Source organism: Hetaerina americana, unplaced genomic scaffold, assembly GCF_022747635.1.
Source record: "Hetaerina americana unplaced genomic scaffold, ioHetAmer1.1.p SCAF_69, whole genome shotgun sequence".
Taxonomy (NCBI): domain Eukaryota; kingdom Metazoa; phylum Arthropoda; class Insecta; order Odonata; family Calopterygidae; genus Hetaerina; species Hetaerina americana.
The window spans coordinates 1,213,894-1,235,000 of NW_027287305.1; positions in this window are offsets into that span (position 1 = coordinate 1,213,894).

The window sequence follows — 21,107 nt, forward strand, 5'->3', positions numbered from 1 at the left end:
AGATGATGGCTGCCTTTAAACGGGACTTGGGAGTTTTTTAGCGATGCTGAATGCAGGGAGGTTAGAAATTGTTAAATAGGAGGAAGAGATATATATGCTTTGATGCTGAAAATGTACTAAGCGTGTATTTCCTCAAGTGCGGAACAGGATGACAAAAGTAAGAAGATTAATAAATATAGGCCAAACGAGAGATAGAACAAGAATATTATTAAGGATAAACGCGAAAACAACGAATCTAGAAATATTTAGTGGTTACATACTACAATAAATAATATAGAAGATAATTTAAGCCTTATAAGATCAACTAGAAGAAATGATTGTTATTTTCCTAGATAATAAGGCAATAGTTCTGGACGGCTGAAATGAGGTGAAGGGAGAAGGAAAACATGCATTTGTGGTAGAATAATTTGGTTTAGGCATTGATTACGAACGCAGTGTAAAAAAAATGATATATATGCAGTAGATAAAGCTTAATTAACATTCACCCATGGTTTTAATGTCGAAAGAGATGCAGAATCGCATGGAAAATAAGAAGGAAATGAAAAAAGACATCAGTGAAATTATTTTGAAGTTGGCGTAAGATTCATAAACCATATTATCGATTCGCAGGTCTTTTTAAGAACGGATACAAATTTGGATCGTAAATTGTCATGGGGAAACATCTTGCTTTTATTAGAAGAATAATCCAATTGAATAAAGTTAACCTCACGGAATGCGGAAGCTTTAAGTAGAACATTGTTGCAAAATATCATAAAGTATAAATTAAACTCATGAACAATGAAAAATTAATGGGCGTATTATCTAAAAGGAGGAAATACTATTAAATAATCATTAGGAAAGCTTTATACAAAATCGTGGGAATAGTTTCCATGACAGAGTGTTAGTGAGATATAGGTTACATCAGGAATCATTTGAAATTTGGACAGGATGAAAACAACGTGCTATACAGGAAAATGAACAACTTTCATGAAGTTGAAAACGAAAAAAAAAACAATAAAAATATCAAAGATATGTTGAAAAAATCATGATTGAAACGTGAGAACACTAAAAAAATATTAAGCGTCATTATTTACATCGGAGGTCAACAAATTTTGACGTAAAATGTAAATAGGATGCCACATTATCGTAGGTGAAGTTATGCCTACGATACATTAAAGGTGCTAAATAAAGTGAAATCGACAGAGGATACCGGGGAAAATAAGCAAGCTACTTCTGCAGAACTACATAGTGGCTAAGAAAATCACGGAAAGCTCTTTATGTTCTTTGGTAGCATTGATACGATAGTAATTTGTCCACAAAACATGAACAGCCCCATATTAAAACCACCTGAAAGGGCAAACACACAGGCGTAGGAGGAATTAAGTCGGTACCTTTCATATCGTATGCGGAAAAGGTCATGTTCTGTATAATTACTTAAAGAATGGAGAAAACGATTAATGACTTCTTAAGGGGCGTTGAATTTGATTTTAGATAGTCGAAGTGTTTGTGTGATGTCTATTCAGTAATGAGGGTACCGATTGGAATAAATGCCAATAAATAATAACCAAGACCCAAGGTTAACTTCCTCGATATCGATAATGTTTCCGCAGAGTAAATTAGCCAGAATAAGTCATCGCATTGCAGAGGATACAAGTTCGTTGAAGGGATAGGTCAAATATCTGAAACCCTTATTTACCTTAAAATACGCAGTGCGGGTAATGAATGGAAAATTGAGATATCAAAGGAAAAAGCAGGAGGGTACAATTGTTTTCCAATACCTATTCGTGATTTTCAGTGAACTCGCAGAGAAAATGGTAAGAGATACAATAAGAAGGTCGGAGACAGAAATGCAAGGAGGAGAATATGCCCAAATATTGTAAGATTATTAAGTATTCAAACGTTACAAGGTAAGCCAGTCAGACAAGTGATTGCAGCCATTTCTGTACGCATTACTTAACCTCTGGTTCAGGCATAGGATGATAATCGAATGCATGAAAGCAAAACTAAACCTGTTCTAGAAATATTTTAGTTACAAGATTTTCAGAAAATACTAGTCAAAAAATAACATGGAACGTATTATTCTCTTTGATTCAGAGGTGCATTTTGCAAGAAATAAGAAAAAGAGGATAAGCGCAGATTGTGGATTCTTTTCAAATGAGATGTGGAGAAAAATGAAATAAATGGAAGATGGACGGGATAGAAAACAAACCAAGAAATGCTGGTCATGTCAGGCAAAGAAAGAATTTTATTGGGAGAAACTCGGAGAAGGCAGGGAAAATGGATGCAGGGCATACAGAGTGACAGCAAGGTGTTGAAATCTGACGGAGTGGAAAATGTTGGGGAAGAGAGGAAGAGGGAGGAAAAGATTGGGCTGTTGGACAGGATGAAAGTTGGCAGGAATTTTGTGGAGTGAAATAATGATACAACGTAATGCAGGGAATTGCATTGTTTCCGTTTATCATCGTGTTAGGTGGGTCTTTGGAGTGTAGCAGTGCTCACAGAGCAATGATATCTTCCTGAGGCGATAAGAAACCTACCAATACCGCTTTATTCTGTCATTAACAACGTGATGTACCAGAAGGAATGAAACTTAAGGTGCATACAAGATTCCAGATGAGTCATTCAAGCCGCTCACCACCCCCACGCTCGTATCTCAATTGAACTACTTATATTCAATACTACATGCTTTCCTTTGGCCACTCCCTGTCAGGTCGTTTCTATATACGAGGAATGTTCAATGTGTATTGATCCTAAATATACTAATATTAATTTTATACATAAAACACATGTTTTGATATGTTTTCAAACTTCAAAATATCAAAATTGTTTACAATTAGCTAATATTCCTATTTATTGAATTTCATTTGGTACAGGGATGATTGCTAGATTCGACAAAAAACTACTTTATTTCAGATACCGAAACTCTTATTGAAAACAAATTTTTATACGATGTTACCCAACAAAATATATTTAAATCATAAATTAAATAAAAGTCAATGGTGAATAAAAAAATCTCGCTGCCATGAGCAAAGAATTTATTTCGTTAATATTAGTGCGTTTAAACGAGTGAGTTTTGGATAATATATACATGTATTTAACGAAATCCAAGAACCATTCAGTATTATCCTTGTGAATTCAATACTTCAAAGCACAGATTCATCTGTAATGTACAATCTATATTTCCCTAGTCTCTCCTTAACTAGAATAATGTATTGTGATTAATTAATTTTTGAGCTCTTTCTGGTAAACAACTCTTGTCTGAGTAAGAGAGAATGAGGAACATGGAAGAAGGAGAATTGAATGACTGGGATATCAAGAGGCATTGGGATAAAAAAGACTGGGATGTAGGGTCGAAATTTTCATCAGTGAGGGAAGAAAATATAGAGTCAAGACTTTTTCAAGATAAGTTGAAATCATGTTTAAGTAAAAGGTGTAAATTTAATTGTGATATTTAAGTTAATGCATATTCTACCGTAATAAGCAAGGCTCAGAGGAGTAGTTGGCCTTTTCAATCATTTTGGCCATCAAAAATCTACGTCAATCCGTACACCACTGTTAAAAATCAGGCATTAAACTAAAGGGCAAGTGCGATCTATTCAAATTCATCCAATTATTTTAACACTACTTGCGTTAATCACCTTTTTGGCAATAAAATTAGGGTATAGAACACTCCAGCAGATAAATGAAATGAGAAGAATTTCACCCATAAATCCACGTAGAATAGTGGTTAAAAAAGAAATTATATTCCCAAATTTGTTCTAATTTTCCAATCAATGTTCACGAAAAAAATAAAAATATACTCCACGCGGTAATCAATTTTGCAGTGAGATGTGTGCGTGATTTGAAACGGTGTGACCATGTAACAGACTCCCATGAAAAATTAAAACGACTAAAATTAAAGGAAGGTCACTATACTCGTATATGTACGTCCCTTGTGAGAGATATTAATTTTTTTACAGACTCCAATGTACTATCAAATCATTCGTTACAAAGATAGACAACTAAAATGCATTGACATCACTCCATTGCTCTAATTAACAAATTCCACATCAACATTCAGATATAAACCAAAAATGTTTCACGGCTAAGACCTCACGAGCGTGTAATTCATTTTCACCTTTGAGTTTAAAAATTCCATATCATTGCTAATTCTAAAATTTAACCATTTGGGTCATTTTGTCTAAAAATCTATATTTTGTATAATACATAAATATCATAGAATTATAATGATAATATTCAAATGGCATAGTTCTAATTATTTGTACATTAAATATTCATAATATTGATGTCTTATGATGTATTGTTTTTGCTATATAATTCGGAACTCATTAATTTTACAACTGTTGTAATTTACATAGCTATATTTGTTTATACTAAAAATTAAATGTGTTGTATTTTGGCCCTTAGTCTCAGGGGTCTAATAGGACTACCACAAGAAACGATCATTAATATTATTATAGGTCACCAAGATCAAGTATCACGTAATCCATTGCATATCCTATATTTCCCCTGTAGCTCATATTCCACAAAATATCATTCCAGAGACTTGGATGATTGAATAAATGCACACGTAAAGCAAGCGGTACAAACAAGAACACCCGAAAGAGAAATACGTGCTGTCAAACGGTAAAACGCAACCCAATCAAAATTTCGTGCCGTAAATAAAGTTAAATCAATGAAAAAATACCTTTAAAGGCATTCCGCTAGACATAATTTAGCAGAATATGTATGAAATCACCTAGCACCCTCTAAGATTTAAACACGAGATTATTTATATGGACATATTGGGCATTTTAGTTCAATCAATCGGGGTATTCAGCCTATTTTGAAGGTAAGTTTTGAAAAATCTAAAGCGAATTTATAAGGATCGAGGAAACTGCCCATTTTTTATTAATATCGGCATAACTTCTGCCTGCCTTCATAATGACTTAAAAGCCCCCTCTCTTCCTTCCTCCCCACTTTCCCAACGTTCCTCCTTCTATTCCACGGCCTTATTAGCATACTACTCTCCCTTTCAATATTTCCTTCTTCCACTTCCTCAGCCCTTTTTCGGACTCCCCCCCCCTCCCGAGGAACATCATCTCTTCGTCCACCCTGTTGGAAACCTCAGCGTTTGTCTTACTCTCTCTTCAACTCATTATCTCAATTCTTCGCCCCACCCACATCTCAAAAGCCTCCAATCTACGTACTCTCATCCCGTTGCTTTAAAAACCAAAGCTCACATCCATAAATCACTCCGCTCCATTTTAAGGTATATACTAACTTTTTTCTACTCTATCCGGTCTATAATCAGTGCGATCATCATGCAATAAATTTTTATGTTCCTAAGTCACATGTACTGAGGTATAGGAACCTATCCAGCAATACTTCCATTAATATTTGACCAGATTTAGTAAGGTTCTAATTAGAACGAAAGAGTAAATCGAAAAATCAATTTGGAGAGCATAGATTAGAGAAAGGAAAAATATTCATTATTTGAGGAAGACTTCTAGATAACAATTGGGAACATTGCAAATTAAGGAATTTTAGAGATAACTGCTTTGGAGACGTAATCACTTACTAAGAGGAAGAACTTGGAAACCGTAAGTACCAATTTAAATGAATTTTATGGTTTTAAGGCTCTAACTTTGTGAAAATTCATAATCGAGTTTTTTTAATATAGTGAACAATATAAATTTAAAATATTACAAAACGATTCGATTTGAAGCGTAGTTTTTTATTTCTACAAAATTTTGTCTTTGAGGAAAGAGGATAATTGAAGAATGGAGGTATTTGCGGATGAGTGGTAAGGCGAAGGCTGGGAAAGATGAAATGGACGGAAAGGAAAACAAACGAAGACGTTTTAGTTGTGGTGGGAGAGAGAGGCTTTTGGTAGAAATTCTGAGAGGGCAAGACAAGTGGGTGAAGGATATACGGGGAGGCGATGGGACGTTGAAGACCGTAAAAGAAGAGAGACTGTTGAGGAAGTGACATAGAGTGAGGAAAAGGTAGAGGAAATGGGCATTTTGGATTGAATTAAGTGAAGTTAAAAGTGTGATCATTGTTTTAGTAGAACTCTATTTATTTAGATAAGTTGTTGATAGTGCCAATGACGAATAATTACTACCATTCATGGCCCCACCAAAACCTACGCTAAATACCATTATATTATGCATCGCGGCAATTAATTTTTCACTTCAACTCTTTTGGTCTACTCTTAGCCGGTCCAATATGCACGACAGGTTCTGTGCTAAGCAAGCTAAAGGAAGAGTAGTAGTGGTCACCCTTAGGTTTCGTCAAGAACTTGGCTTGACCCACAGAATACCCTAATTATGAAGGCTACCTATCCCCAAATCACCAAACATTTGGACCGTTTTTCAAAGCTACAATTTAGTTCACCAGTCCTTGTAAATTCCACACATGGAGTCAGCGGATGGTAATTAATGTTGCAGGGCGTAAAACTAGCCCATGTTACGTCGTATGAATATTTGAGACTTTTACATTACATTCAAAGAAGTAGTTTCAAAACTTGTAAATTAATTTTCCTTGACCACTTTTCCCACTTTGCATGCATACCATTCCATAATTGTCATTCTTAGAACGTAGCTTTTCATGAAACAAAATTCCTTTTGACTCCTCAACTTAAAAATCGTAATTGGTTGAAGCAGTTCAATCGACATATCTTGACAAGGACTTCAAAGACCTCGGCTGGACAACCTTTTTAGTCTCTCGGATCACCATCTCCTCTACCGAGTCTGTCGGTATATTTTTATGAATGTACACTTGTTAAAACGTCGGCAGATCTCTTGAAGGTCTAATTAGGTTATACTCTTCATGGAGAGAAGATGATGCAATAACGCAGTCGTGAGGTCAACGTCCGCGGATATTATTTGGGTGTGCTGATAAAAACATTTGCCCACCTTTGATTTTCGAGTTTTTGTTTTTTTTTTAATACGTCGATCGTAAAATATTTGTTAAAAGAATCAGATCAGAGGAAGGGGTGAGGGGGAAGAGGAAGAGGGCGATTTGAAATGCTTTTAGGACAGCGGCGGCGTTGGTGGGGATGAAAGGGAAGGGGGACGAGGGAGGAGTCGTTTTAATTTGGTCTCACGCCCTTAGGACAACCCTACCCTTCCTTCCTCCTTACCCCCCCACCCTACATGCCGCCCGCCGCTTTTCCCGCCGAAAATCATTCGTAAATGCTCCGGCATAAAAATTAATTCATCGGCCCGCGGGATGAAAAATGGGTCCCAGCGCTCCAGACTGCTGCAATTTCCAGTTTCCCTCGTCGAGTGTAGTGAAGAGCCAGCCATCTGATCTGACGAATGGGAGGATGGAAGGACTCCCGGCGCTGTTATTTTACCAGTCGCTCGTCCAACGGTACAAAGAAGATGAAGCGCTCGGCCGGGGTCACAATGGGCGAGGTCGGCGGAGGACAGCCGAGGAGCGTTCAGAACTGACCACTATGCCCACATCTGAACATTATACTCCGCCACGCCACCTCAAGATCATATGTTTGGTAGTGCTTGGGCATCCATTCATGGATACCATAAGCACAGATATGAGAGTAGTATGGGTGAACTTACACGCGAACATGTATATGCATAAATATATTTTTCTTAGCGGTAGTCCACCGGGTTACGGATATGCTTGCTTCTAGCAATGCAAACCACAATGCTTGTAAGCCCAAATGGGTACGGCACAAAAATATGCCCCTAAATTCCATTGTAAGATATTCTTGGGAGATCGAGATGGTTCAGTGTCTAACGTGCCGGCTTCCCACCCAGAGAGCCTGGGTTCAGATCCCTGCGGCGGCAGGTATTTTTCAGTGGTATTTCGATCCCTACCTGAGGTGCTTTATGGAGGAAATTTTAGGGTGAGTACACCGTCTGTCGGATTTAGGTTAAGTTGTGGACCCCTTGGGCTAATGCCGACGCCGGGTTTTTCTCCTCCCTTCATGCTTTCCTATCTATTCCTAATGGCGCAAATTACCTCAGATGTCAGTCTTCTCTCCTAAATCTCCTACTACTGGGATAGTTCTTCAATGGAGAGCAATCTTAATTTTTAATTCCATTAATTAATTGAGAAAACATATAAATTTATGTCAATCTAGGAGGTTGAGCCTTTTGGCCATCTAGTCGTTTGTAGTTAGGTTAGTGTCCCTGAAGGTAAATTGTAACGTACCATGTAGATGTATCTGCGGTCGCTAAAACAGAACTATAAATAAACATTATCCATACGACTGCATTCTCTGTGGGTACAATGTGGAGAAACTAATCGAAGATGTTGAGAAATTAATAAACAAATTTGATTATTTTTCTTCATTTTATAATTAACAAGGGGATGATGTCTTCTGGCTTCCAATAGTGGTCAAATTCTCTGACTCACACTTTGCTTGTACCGCCGCCACTCAAGCTATGGTATAAAAAATAATAATACTTTTATAGACTACTTTTCTTGTATTTCCAAAAAAGCAACGATATTATAAAAAGTATAGAAATTTTATATTTATGCACCAGTCTTTCATCGATAAATATTACTACACGCAACTGTCCATAACTATTAAAAAGTCTGCCGATGTGTATACGAACATGATTATGACCTTTATGAAGAAGTAACGACAGTATCTAAATTAATTTGTGAAAGGAATATCACCTTACCTGAATACATGGTACCCGGTTCACCAGTTCTTATTTTACCATGAGTTACATGTCCATCCTTTACAAATGTGTGTTGTATTCTCCTAATGTATATTTATAAACGTCGGCATGGGTTGCTCGAAGGACGCCCTTCAAAATAGTGGTTAGTTATAAAATAATTTGGATTATTTTATCAAGGTTTTGACAAATTCGATATTAAAAAAATATGACGATTATAATAAAATTCTTCAAGCAATTTCCTATTTTTAGCATTTCTCTCGTCTTCTCGCTACTATTATTTCTAATTTAATTTTAATAAATAAATAGAGCGTACAAGAGATAAAAAATAAAATTTACATACATGAACCACACATCAATGGAAATGATCTGAAGTCAAACCTGGCAAAAATAGCTTATCTGTGGAACAGAGACATATAATTACCGGCAAATACAGACCTGTATATGACCATAAGTCACCCAACAGAAGCTATCGCTTTAGCTTTTTTTTGCAGTCTGTGTTGCCGGAGATTTCCAGAAGGAACTATGCTCTTTGGTTTCAAAATTGAAATGATGCAGTCATATTTCATCTTCATTGTTAGTCTTTCAAAGAAAGACCGCATCTTCTAAAATGTATTCCAACTGCTTACAACACCGCACGCAAACGTCGTGGCGTTCGGGTATCAATATACTCCATTCATGCAGCGCAGAAATACGTCTCATGTGTTGTTTTTTGCTACCAACATGTAGATAGAATATTATGATTGGTATCCTACCGTTTGGGTGGGGTCTTGAATGGACACAGACTATACAACTGTACAGACATAGTAATCTACATTCACCGAGGATCAAACGACTACTGAATGAAAAAAAGAACTTCAGTGGCTTTGGAAAAAATCAATAGATGACTCCGCGAGTGTACAACTTCCTTCTTACCAGCCAATATTTAAATATAAGAAAATGGCCCTTACTATTCGATTATGACTCGTGATTTTTGAACAGACACATATTGAAAAACGATAGACCGATCAATTTATCCGCGTCTCCTAACAAAACAAAATCTGACATTCGGCATTGCAATGTCTTCCAATTCCACGTACCTCCCTCCTTCCTTCATTTCGTCCAACACAAATATCCTTTCCCAACCCCTTCCTCGTTTGTTTTACTTTCTCTCCTCTTTTCACACTCTTCAACATCCCATTGTCTGTCAGGGTGCTCTGCACATATGGATCGCACCCAACAATGTCCGAAAGTTTCCTGATACCACTCTTAACGCTATTATAGAATCTTCTCTCATAATGGCAGCAGTGGTGATTATATTCATTATAGCGGCGATTGGAGTTCCTGGAAATTGGAGTGAACCTTTAAAATTGTCTTTCACTTTTTTAAAATTCAAACTATCCTCTTGCTTTCCTGCTATAAGGATGAGCTAACTCTCAATAAATTTTCCAAATCTCGGCAGACGGTTAGCTCCGGCGTTAGCAACATTCCAATGCAGCGTATTAATCATCGCGTGGTTGTTCCATCGTCACCCTACAGTGGACATTTATCAACTGCCGCTAATGTCAATAACATCTAAATTACTCTTCGTTCATCTTTGCTGTCTATTTTGACTTCTTCGACGAGGTGTCATAAATGCAATCTCTTGACTATTTTCCCAGTACAATTGTGCACAGCCCTCGAATGCCAAACAATATATTGATTTAGTTAAATTAAGGACATGTAACTGGCATAGGAATTTAATTACTCTATTTTGACTTCTTCGACGAGGTGTTATAAATGCAATCTCTTGACTATTTTCCCAATACAATTGTGTACAGCCCTTGAATGCCAAACAATATATTGATATTGTTAAATTAAAGACATTTAACTGGCATAGGAATTTAATTACACTAGTGGATACTTTTTCACAGGGATTATGTTATGTTATATGTGGAGTCACCATTTAGTTCGTCAGTAGTCCCTCTATTCATTCTAGTAGTGATACTACCAATAGCCAAACATCGTTTTTAGAAGGTATCATGTGCAGTTGTACATGATACTTGTATTGCGCCAGTTATATGTTTATTTAGAAGCAATAGGACCAACGCTGCGTAGAGGCAACTTCTACTAGGAATAGCTCAGCCCTTTTGAAATAGCGTTCTGGGAATCTACACTTCCAGTATTTCTATTACTATTATTATTATTGCTTGGTAATCTACCGTCTATAGTAGGTTACGTATGATCATAGATTGAAAACTCCAACATAACTAAGCCTTTCCTAAGAAGACACAACCAGACACTTCACACTTAAATAAATACTTTTTTAATTCCGGTACATTCCATCTCCCTTCACTCGGTCCACAATGCCTACTATGCTTTACCTACCGCTATCGATATATCTATAATCCAGCACTTTAATCATACCTTTATTTAAATTTTTATCAAATTTTCGATCTCCCATTTTGAAAGGTCATCACAATTGATCTTTGATCTTTGACGGACTAGTTTTAATCTTAAAGCTGAGATAGAACCACGGATTTTCCAAGCAAAGAACTCTTTCACTTTTCTCTTTGCATTTTATTAGCAAAATAATAAAAATTTTCCTTAATAGGATCCATGTGGTTTCTTTGATGTCATATGGACGGAAACCCGACTCAAAGTAAACTCTCGTACCACCGGACAGGCTCCAGTGAGGTAAAAATTAGACTTATTGGAGTTTCGATATATCAATGTAAACTTCGGAGAGGGGGATTAAGAGAAGTGGAGTGAGGAAGAGGTTATCAATAACATTTTTTCAACTCAGAGTCAAATATTAGACCCAATCGGTACGCCATCATAGCGGGAATCCTGCATCGACTGAGAGAGTATCATACAGTCCCTATCAAATTGTTAATCTACGAGTTATAAGAAGAACGGAAATGAACTGCCATAGTCAAGTGCCAAAGATTCATGAGACTGAGTTTACAACTTCGATCAGTGGCCAATTTCAATTTTGAGTAATCAATTCATCTCTCTCTCTCTCTCTCCACCCTTAACCCGTTTCCCTCATGCTTCTCCCCCTTTAAATGAAGGCCAATAAATTTTCACTTAAATTAATTACCTGTATGGAGTTATACAAGAGGGTTTAATGATTATAGAAAATCATGACCACACTGATTTCGGCCAATACGTTGGGTAATACAGTCTTCTGCTAAGAGCACCGCCGATAAGGTGGTGGCCTTTCCTGGGAAGCACCAATAAGAGACATCAAAGGACCAACATGATGGAAGGCTTTCATGTCTCGTCAATTGCAGATGTCTTTATGTGCTCTAAAACTAACTGCTGGAATGTTAAAAAAAAAACACATTCAAATGTGAGACGGTCTTGTTTCGCGACTGAAATAAAGATGATATTGCTAATATTATATGGATTGCCCGTATGTGCGTCGCGGTGATAATCACCGATGCTTACTTTGATCAGCATCATTTATAAACAGGTATGTTGCAAATTTGTCTATTATCGTTAAGTGCATCGCCAGGATGGAACTTTTTCCATAATTTTCAGCAAATATAGAACAAAAGTTAGGCAAGTTATACATGGGGTTGTTCCGATCGACTAGCACTAGTGGTAACACGTTTATGTGCGTATTTGTATATTTGTATTTTCAAACGTCTATGTATGTTTATATAAGTATGTTCGGCCGTACCACGGTATAAATACAAATTGTGTAAGTCCAGTTCTGGCACTGATGGAATTAGTAGTTATAAATAGTAGCTATAACTAGTAGCTATTACTAGTAGCTATAACTAGTAGCCATAACTAGTAGCCATAACTAGTAGCTATAACTAGTAGATATATTTAGTAGCTATAATTAGAAGTTATAAGTAGTAGTTAGTATTTTCAATCTACAACAACCCCACATTTACGACTGGGTGATGAGAAAAACAGGATGTGCAGATTGCTGAAACTCGCACAGAACAATGTTATTATACTTAGCATTAGTCTTGCTGATTACGGTACGTCAGCCATGAATTACGTGCGGTATGAACTCATTTTCTTTGGCAGTTCGCAGTTTTCAGCATCTATTTGATCCTTATGATCTCATGCTTCCTCTTGCGAGTTCTTGAATCAGTATTTCTCCCGAGAGCGGTCCCCCTTCCTCACCACGCCCAGTACTTCCTCAATTGCTTTCCTTTCCATCCATTTGACCTACGTATTTTATCCTTCTACCATCTACATCCTACAACCTACGCTCATCGCTTTACCTAACCGATCAAGTAATGAAAGCATTATAAACTACACGCCAAAATAATATATTCAATAGTCTTTTATTTCCATTCAAAACTCTTTTATAAATGACGAACCGTTCTTTTAGCACTAAAGCATTCCAAATTTTTATCAACCTTCAAAGTACGATTTAAATCATTTAAATCTCCTCTCACAGAACTCGAATTTACAGTAGAAGCAACCTTAAAAACAGCCATATGAAACACATTTTTATACTTTTTATCCAAGTTTCTTCTAAATTCATGGTGAAATAACAGCTTCCTGCCGTGACTGATGATCTGTTATACTCCATCAAGGGTCTGTGTGACAGCCTCGGGTCAATGTCCAGTTCTGAGTGCATTTTCACAAACCTTAGTACTAACAAACACTTTGAGCCAAATCAAATTCATAGGAACACCTACAAAATTGAAAATTCGTTTAATTGTCCTCCTATTTCGCATTCAGGAGTAACGATTGAAATTCCCTTAGAATAGAGATGTTATTGATTAAATATGTCGATTATAAATGAAGAATCAAGAGTGGTATCGAGTGGCCGGTTAGGTGTACTTGGAGTGAGATCATGGAAAAGTGATTACAAATATTTTCGTTAAAATCTTCTTTCCTTCCTCCCTCCTCTTCCCCTCAGCCCAGAGATATATATACTGTGTTTGACCTGTATTTTTACCTGAAGATGTTATACCATAACGAAACCTAAGTCGTAAATAAAAAAATTTATATGTGGAAAAGTCATGTTGTTTAATTTTCAATTTCAATATGAAAGTTTTCCAACAAGTCACGCCAGAAACTGTTTTATCTTCTAAAATATTGTTACAGCAAAAGCAAATTAACATTTTGTTACCATAACAACTTTTCTAAAGAGCAAGGTATAGTCTAGTTATTACGACGAAGAATCAAATAATTTCAAACCCGAATAAAATGGAAATAATACTCTCTATTCTGTAGGTTGAGAAATCAATTAATTCTCATGCAGTTTTCCTGTAACATTAACAATGAATCAAAGTCAGCGTTACTTACTAAGTATGTCAGTAGTTATTGTTGTTCTTAATAGGGCAAGGCAAACGAAAGCTAAAGTTATTGACGCCATTATGGATAGTTGGGTATAGTTGGGGTAGGGTGTTCAGTGAACGAAGGAACGGAGGAGAAATACCAGAGGGACGGCGTGCAATACTTAAGTCCTTTCCACATGGCGCCCAAACTAGGGATCGGAATACCCGTGAAAAATCCATCTACCTCCAGTATTCTACTCTAACCATCAGGGTGGGAAACCGATACACTAAATATGTAAACTTGAGACAATAGTTGCCAATACTCTTGAATTACTAAATATCCGACAATTAGGTAAATTTTAAAGACGCGTGAGCACAGGGTGTATTTACTAATATTATGGTGCATATCACAATATATTCCAACTTTAACGAAGTGGAATAATCGTCTAAATGAAGAAATATCCTCTATAAAGGGTGATTATGCTTTTTATTTTTCAAATATATTGTGTAAAAATTCATTTTGAATTAATTTGTTAGCTTAATGTGTATTGTATTCGCGAAAAATTTGTCATTGAATTGACTTCAGCATTACGACAGTGACCGCCGTTGTAGTGTGAAAAATGTTCAGTTCGCTTAAGGAAACAATGGAAGTAACACGATATGAGAAATGCGCTCCCTTGAGATTTGTATCTTGGATCAATAAATCAATGGTATCATTTTCGCATATCATGTCACACTGTTGCACTGGGTCGTTGTGACTGATTAATTATTTGCAAAATTGCATCTTTTTGATTATTTATGTAATAAAAATGTGTGGTGGCCCATTGGGGAAAAATGACAGCTACTGACCGGAAAGTCCGGTCACTGGGAAAGCCACTGGGGAACCTTGGCTTGCGTGATGGTTGAGGTAACAGATATACCCGGGAAACCGCAAGCGACCCAGGGAAAGGTATGTTTAATCCCCTATTAAGGTGTTGTTAACGCGTGAATTTCAGACACCATATAGAACTAAGTACTGAATTCACTTTCACTCTACCTTCGACTATCAAACCAACTTTCGCGTGGATAAATAAGGATTACTTTAAATTTTTCTAATTACTAGTGTTTTTATGGGTGAATCAATCGAGTGTGTAATTACGTGAAATTAGGCATTTCAATGCGTGAAGCGTATGTAAAAACGAAGTTTAATAACAGCGAAAATGTTTCTCCTAAGAATTGTTTTCGTATCTCACGCATAGGAAAAATGTAAGTAAGATAACCACATTCAAGTGGAGGAGATACGTTTTCAATTTGTCTTCATTGCAATCTGCTTCATTTTGGTACCACATTGAAAAAAATCTTTGCTTTCCGTTTCGCCTCCAGAGCTTAAAGTGACGCATAGAAGTTCATTAGGGATTTCCTTTGAAGAAAGGATTCGTTGGATTTTCAAGATTAACTTCTCTAAGGAATAGATGCAAGTTGCCAATTATTAATATCTGGCGCAAAATACAAGCACGGCGTCACGTTTCCTATTGTGGAATACAGATGGCGTATCATCGCACACCAAACTCAGTTAATATTTCCAATGACAAGTTGTGCAAATTTTCTCTAGGCAATTAGTGGTATCGATCAATTCTCGCTCTGCCACAGGCTGCGATAGTGCTAATGGAGCCACGGTGTCACAGTCCCCTACATAAACCTTTTTACCTTTATGTACGTATCCGGGAGTTCAATGCCATTCCGTATTTTCCGGGTGCACATATTTCAGCCATATATACGCTACATTCATAAAATGGAAAAGCCCTTCTATAAAAGGGAACCATTAATACTGAATTACTACATATTTACGGAAGTAGCCGCGTCAAAATTGATTGCTTTTCGATAATAACCGTAAAAGGTGTATTGCAGGGAATGGGAAAGATAATTATTTTTCGCAAGAACGATCCTGAAAATATAGTTTCTTTTGCCATCAAGAGGGAGAGCTAAAGTGCTCATTCGGTACCTCGGTATTGCAGAGGTTTATCTTAGTGGGCTGGCACCATCGTCAGTGCAGGAGCCACAATACATAATGGGGTATTAATTTGGTTGGTACATGTATCTATGATTTTACCCTAAGCACATCGTATACCTAGGTGCGAGTGCATTCGATTGCAAATTTGAGTACTGAAAACGGTTCGAATCATCATTTTATCTCATGAGCAAGTCAAATTCTAAATTTTTATAGGTTTTGTGATGTATTTGCACTATGCATAAAAATAAAAATTAATTACGTTAAGAAATATTCCCAATCAAGTCCCTTCATGGATTCCTGACCTGATTTCTATTTAAGGTATCTTAGCAATTGGAATTATTTCCCGAGTACTCAGGATACTTGACAAAGTTACTGGTATTGAGATATACTGTCGTTACCATTGAATATTGTCATTGGTTCTTGAAATTCTACCAAAGTTCTGGTATTGATTAACCGTTAACTAGTATTAAATATCTTACTTTCGACCGCTGGCATTAATTCCTAAGTTACCTGAAACACCCAGGATTCGTTAGAGTTGGTTGAAATCGAGAACCCATCACTTAATGCACTCGCCCTCGTCGCTTTCGATATCCATTGAGGAAACTGAGTGAGTGCTCTTATCACTTTATACTATCAAAAGTACAACACGCGGAAAATTACCGTTTGCTTTGAAAGGGTGCCCGTCACCAGTGGTGGCGCCCCAATATCGGATAAACACACCACAGACTGGAAAGGGGGATCGGTCGCTGTGGCGGGGGTCGGATATAATATTGAATGAATGCACAACGGAGGTGAAAGTGAGGAGAGACCGGGAAGATGATGAGAGAGAGGGTGAGAAATAGGGGGAGATGAGAAAGATGGAGAGGGAAGAAGGAGGGGAGGAGGAAGAGGGGATGAGGCGGAGGAGGAGGGCGTCGAGGAAGAGAGGGGAAGGCGAGAGTCGAGAGAGAGAGAGAGAGAGGGGAGGTTTGTATGTCTGTGTGTGTGTAAGGAGGGAGGGTTGATGGAGGGAGGGGGTCGGGAGGGGAGGGGGATGGCGGGGAGGGGAGAATAGATGGAGGGGCGGGGGGCGGTCGTGTGCTTCCCGAGGGGCAGAAGAGAGCTCAGTCGAAACGCAGCGCTGGTTGCGAGAGGCAAGTGGGCCCCCGCGCGCGATATAAAAGCGACAAGGAGAGGAGCGGATCGAGGGATTTGTAAATACGCCGAGTACACTCCGCCGCGCTAGGAAGACTGCTTGCTGCTCAGAAAACCTGACGGATCGCGTTTTGACACGCTTGTGAGACTATACGTTTCGTGAGGGAACGGTTAAAACGTTTCGGTCGACCGAAAAGCAACCTGGATTGAGTGCTCGTGCGTATTTTTTCTTCCATCCGTGTTCCTCCTGGATCTTTTATTTTTTTTAATTAATTTATTTTTTTAAGTTTTTACTCCGAGATCGAGTGTGTATTTGTGTGTGATCCAAGGGCAGAAGTCACGGTTGGACGTCAGGGAAGGATTAACGGAAAGTAACGATAAGACTTCGGAATTGTGTGACTCGGGGAAGAGATACGAAGTAATAAATAATAGCAACATAGAGTTCATGGACATCCATCCCTGTATATTCTATCTGTCTTCTATCAACCCGACACTTTCGTCTTCCGTTGTTTTCTGTTTTCCTCTTCATCGCGAATTACCCGCTGTGCGACATTCATTTTGTCCGTCGCCTGCGGACTGGAGTGCACCGGTTATTACGGCGGCTAGAGATAAAAAAGAGACGTTTGAAAAAAATATATAAAAAAATTGCGTGATCTCTTTTGTGTGTAATTTTGTGTTTTCTCTCGGAGTGTTTTCAACTGCCCTTCCCGCGTGGAGTTCGCGCATCAAGTCCGGGCTCCCACCGTGTTTCGATCTCCCGGGGCGGGAGAGGAACGTAAACAGAAGAGGAGACTGAAGAGAAGACAACATCAACGGAGTGGATTTGGGATCCCCTCGGAGCCGTCGTGCCTTACGCGGGGAGAGTTCTATCTTTGCTCCCCCCCGGCGACGCCCTCTCCCCCAGCCAACGAGCGACAACCGGAGACCGGATTGGAATATTCACCTCTCCACCCGTTTCCTCATCTAGTGTGCACGCGCGACGCCTTCTCGTTTAGTTTTTCCCTGCGCCTGCGCACGGAGGAAGGGATAATACACATTTCTCGCGGAAAAGTGTTCCGCGTCTCCCGTCAACTAATTCCCCTCTACGTTTAATCTCAGCCCCCTCCTCCACGCAAGCATACACCCAAACAAGTTCCCCTCCGGCTGGAATGTTTTGAAAACTTGCGCGTATTTCGTGGGTTATGATAATCGATCTCCTGGTGCAGGTAGGGCAGTGGGTGAATCGATTATCTGTCCAAGGAGCTGTATCGTAAGTTTGTTGCGGAGTTATCACCTCCCAAGGTATCCTGTGTAATCAGCATAGTAGTCGTCATTGTCACTGTTTTCCCTAATTTTCTCATTCGAGAGGATTGTCCTGTGAGACAGGGGAGATTGGTAGAAGGACTACGGGAAACACCGTGGCGGGAATTTTGAAGACCGTTCAGCTCCGACCTCAGGCGCCCAATCGAAGGAAGACCATCTAGCGTGAAAGGATAGGAGTGACCGTCGGGCACACACACACACACACTCACTGTTAAACTCTCTACCCATTTCACCGCCATCGGTGAGTGTTTCCGGGGGAGGTTCCAGGTCTCTCCCCCTCTCCTCCTCCACCGCCACCCGAGGACTTCGGAGCAATAATTAACCCTCCGACTCATTCAAGGCGCACTCTCGTCCTCCTCCCTACTCTTGCAACCCATCACCCCCACCCCTCACTCTGGACCAAGCGGGGCAGTCACCTCTCTGGAGGATCACCCTCCCCTCGATACCACCAACGCCGAATCGTTCCCGCCTCCCTCCGATTCGCCCGTCCATGGACTCCGGCCCCGCCTCGCCGTCGGGACTTGACGTGCGTTCAAATCCCCTGCCGCCGGCTAGTGTGTGTGCTGCAAGTGTGGTGTGCTGAACTGAAGAGGGAATTCCCGATATACACCCGGACGACATCCCTCTTCACTTAGTGAGAAGAGGAGGCACGAGGCACATAGGGGCGGACCACGCGCGAAACCCAACCCTCCCCGCCCCCCTCCATACCTATCCAACCCCCTCCTACCAGCTGAACACAAAGCACGCCTACGGCTACGTCGTCCGAAAAGGTGATCCTTGGTTGCTCTTCCCCGCCTCGCGCACGCGTGGAGCACGAACTACGGTCCGGAAACTGCCCGGAAACACTCTCTCGCGCCCCTCAGCGCTCTTCGTGTACGGAATTTCATTACATTCAACCGTCGGTTGAGGTACGTGAGTAAATAGGAAGTATAGCGTTTCGCAGTTTTCCCCTAGTGTATTGAGTCGCACAGTCTTATTCTCTTTCGAAATTAAAAATCTTCTTCTCGTACGAGCTCATAATTTCGGAAAAATATCAATATACTAGTGTACGTGCCTGTGTTTTTTCTACAGAAAATATTGCGCGATTGAACGGTAATAAAAAAATAAATGACTAAACAAACAAAACTGAGTGGAACGGAATAGGCACGAAAGGAGTGGGAGAAAAGTGTGTTTTGACGGCGGACCACTCCGGCATATCCCAGACGTAAATCTCTCAATCCGAGGAGCACTCACCCGCCGCCCCACACACCCCCCCTCCAGACGGATCCCGCCACACCCACCCCATCAGCAGAGAGGACTCTCCGAAGGTGGCAGGCAAGAAGTAGGGGAGAGAGAGAGGCGGACGTCTGCCGGGCGGGAAATAAAAAAATAAACGGATCACAAGGAACCGAGAAAAAAAAGAACAACAATAAGAGGCCTCCTCCTCCTCCTCACGAGGTTTCCACCCACGCGCCCAAGGAAAACGTCCAGGCCATCTGTCGCGCCCAAGTGGCCCACTTAAAAGTAGGCGGAGGGCCCGAGGAGAGAGGGAGAGTGGCGGAGGATGATCCCAGTAATCTAGGGGGTAGCCGTCTTGCGACACAAGGGACCTTACGGGAGTAAGGAAACGACCAAGTACCCCCAAGGCACCCCCCTGGCATCTGAAGTCAAAAAACAAATCCGGCGGAATAAACTGAGTCGTTCAAACAAGCCGACGTTGCTATCGACCCGGGTGTAAAATGGAAAGTGGATAATAAAGTGTCCTCTTTTTCTTCAATCTGGGGCCAGTTACGCAATCCCTCGAAATACCGCTTTTAAGTGGTTTCGGCTGGTGCCAGTCATCTCGCGTGAAATATCAGTTGGGCCAGACGGTGCAGAGACAGCTTTGGATTTCGTACGGTCAACTCTTGGGGATCCTCGAAGGTAAAATACCTATCCAGGTGGTATTCCACCGACCCATAGTCGTCCTGTGCAGTGCGAGCCAAAGGGAAAATTTAACCCAAACTGCAGATAGAACAAGAGTTCAGCGACTTGTGAAAAAGTGCTAAATAATTGACTTGAATTTTATTTTAATTTTTATAATATTTGGGAAGGTTGGGTCGAATTTCGGTCAGGATCAACAAGGAATTGGGTTGAAAACGACGAAGCTCACACTAAATTACCGAAGCGTTCATCCTCTGACACCTAGAAAAAGTTCAGTCGAAAGCTTCGAGTTGAAAAGTAGAATACGAGGAGGTTATAGCTGTCCAGACATGGGGTTAACCAAAAGGTATAAATGAAAAAAGTATAACTCATTCAGGTGCATCGGATTCGACTGGCGGGAAAACCACCTGGAAGTTTCGGGGCTAATATTATACGGACGCACGGGTCTTGTACTGAGTGAGGTCAACCCTTCTCGGGAATAATAATAATTATTGTCACCGCAGTAGTGGTTTGTGTTTACGCGTGTTTAAGTGAGAGCGTGTGTAAGTCCCCAGTGTGCAGTGCGTGCGTGATATCGTCGCTCCCTTCCCCCGTGCGAGCGTGAGTGATATGCGTGGTGGTGGTGTGACCACCGCCCGCTCAGCCAGTGTCTTCCGCCGCCAAGCCCTATGGGATTGGGCGTCGTGGCCCGCAGCGAGCAGGGGGGCGAGGCCGCCGGTGGTTGGGGCCCGGCGGTGTTGAACGCGGCGGGGCCGCCGCCGCTCATGGCCGGGTGCCGGGGCGGGGTCGAGGGGCCCCACCACCCGGACGGGGCCCGCGGAGAGGCCCCCGGCGGAGGAGGAGCCTACGGCGCCCTAGGAGGAGGAGTAGAGAGCGGATACCCGAACAAAGGTGAGTGAGCCCCCGCGACAATACGACCTCCGTGTGTGTGACACTCCCGTCTGTTTGTGC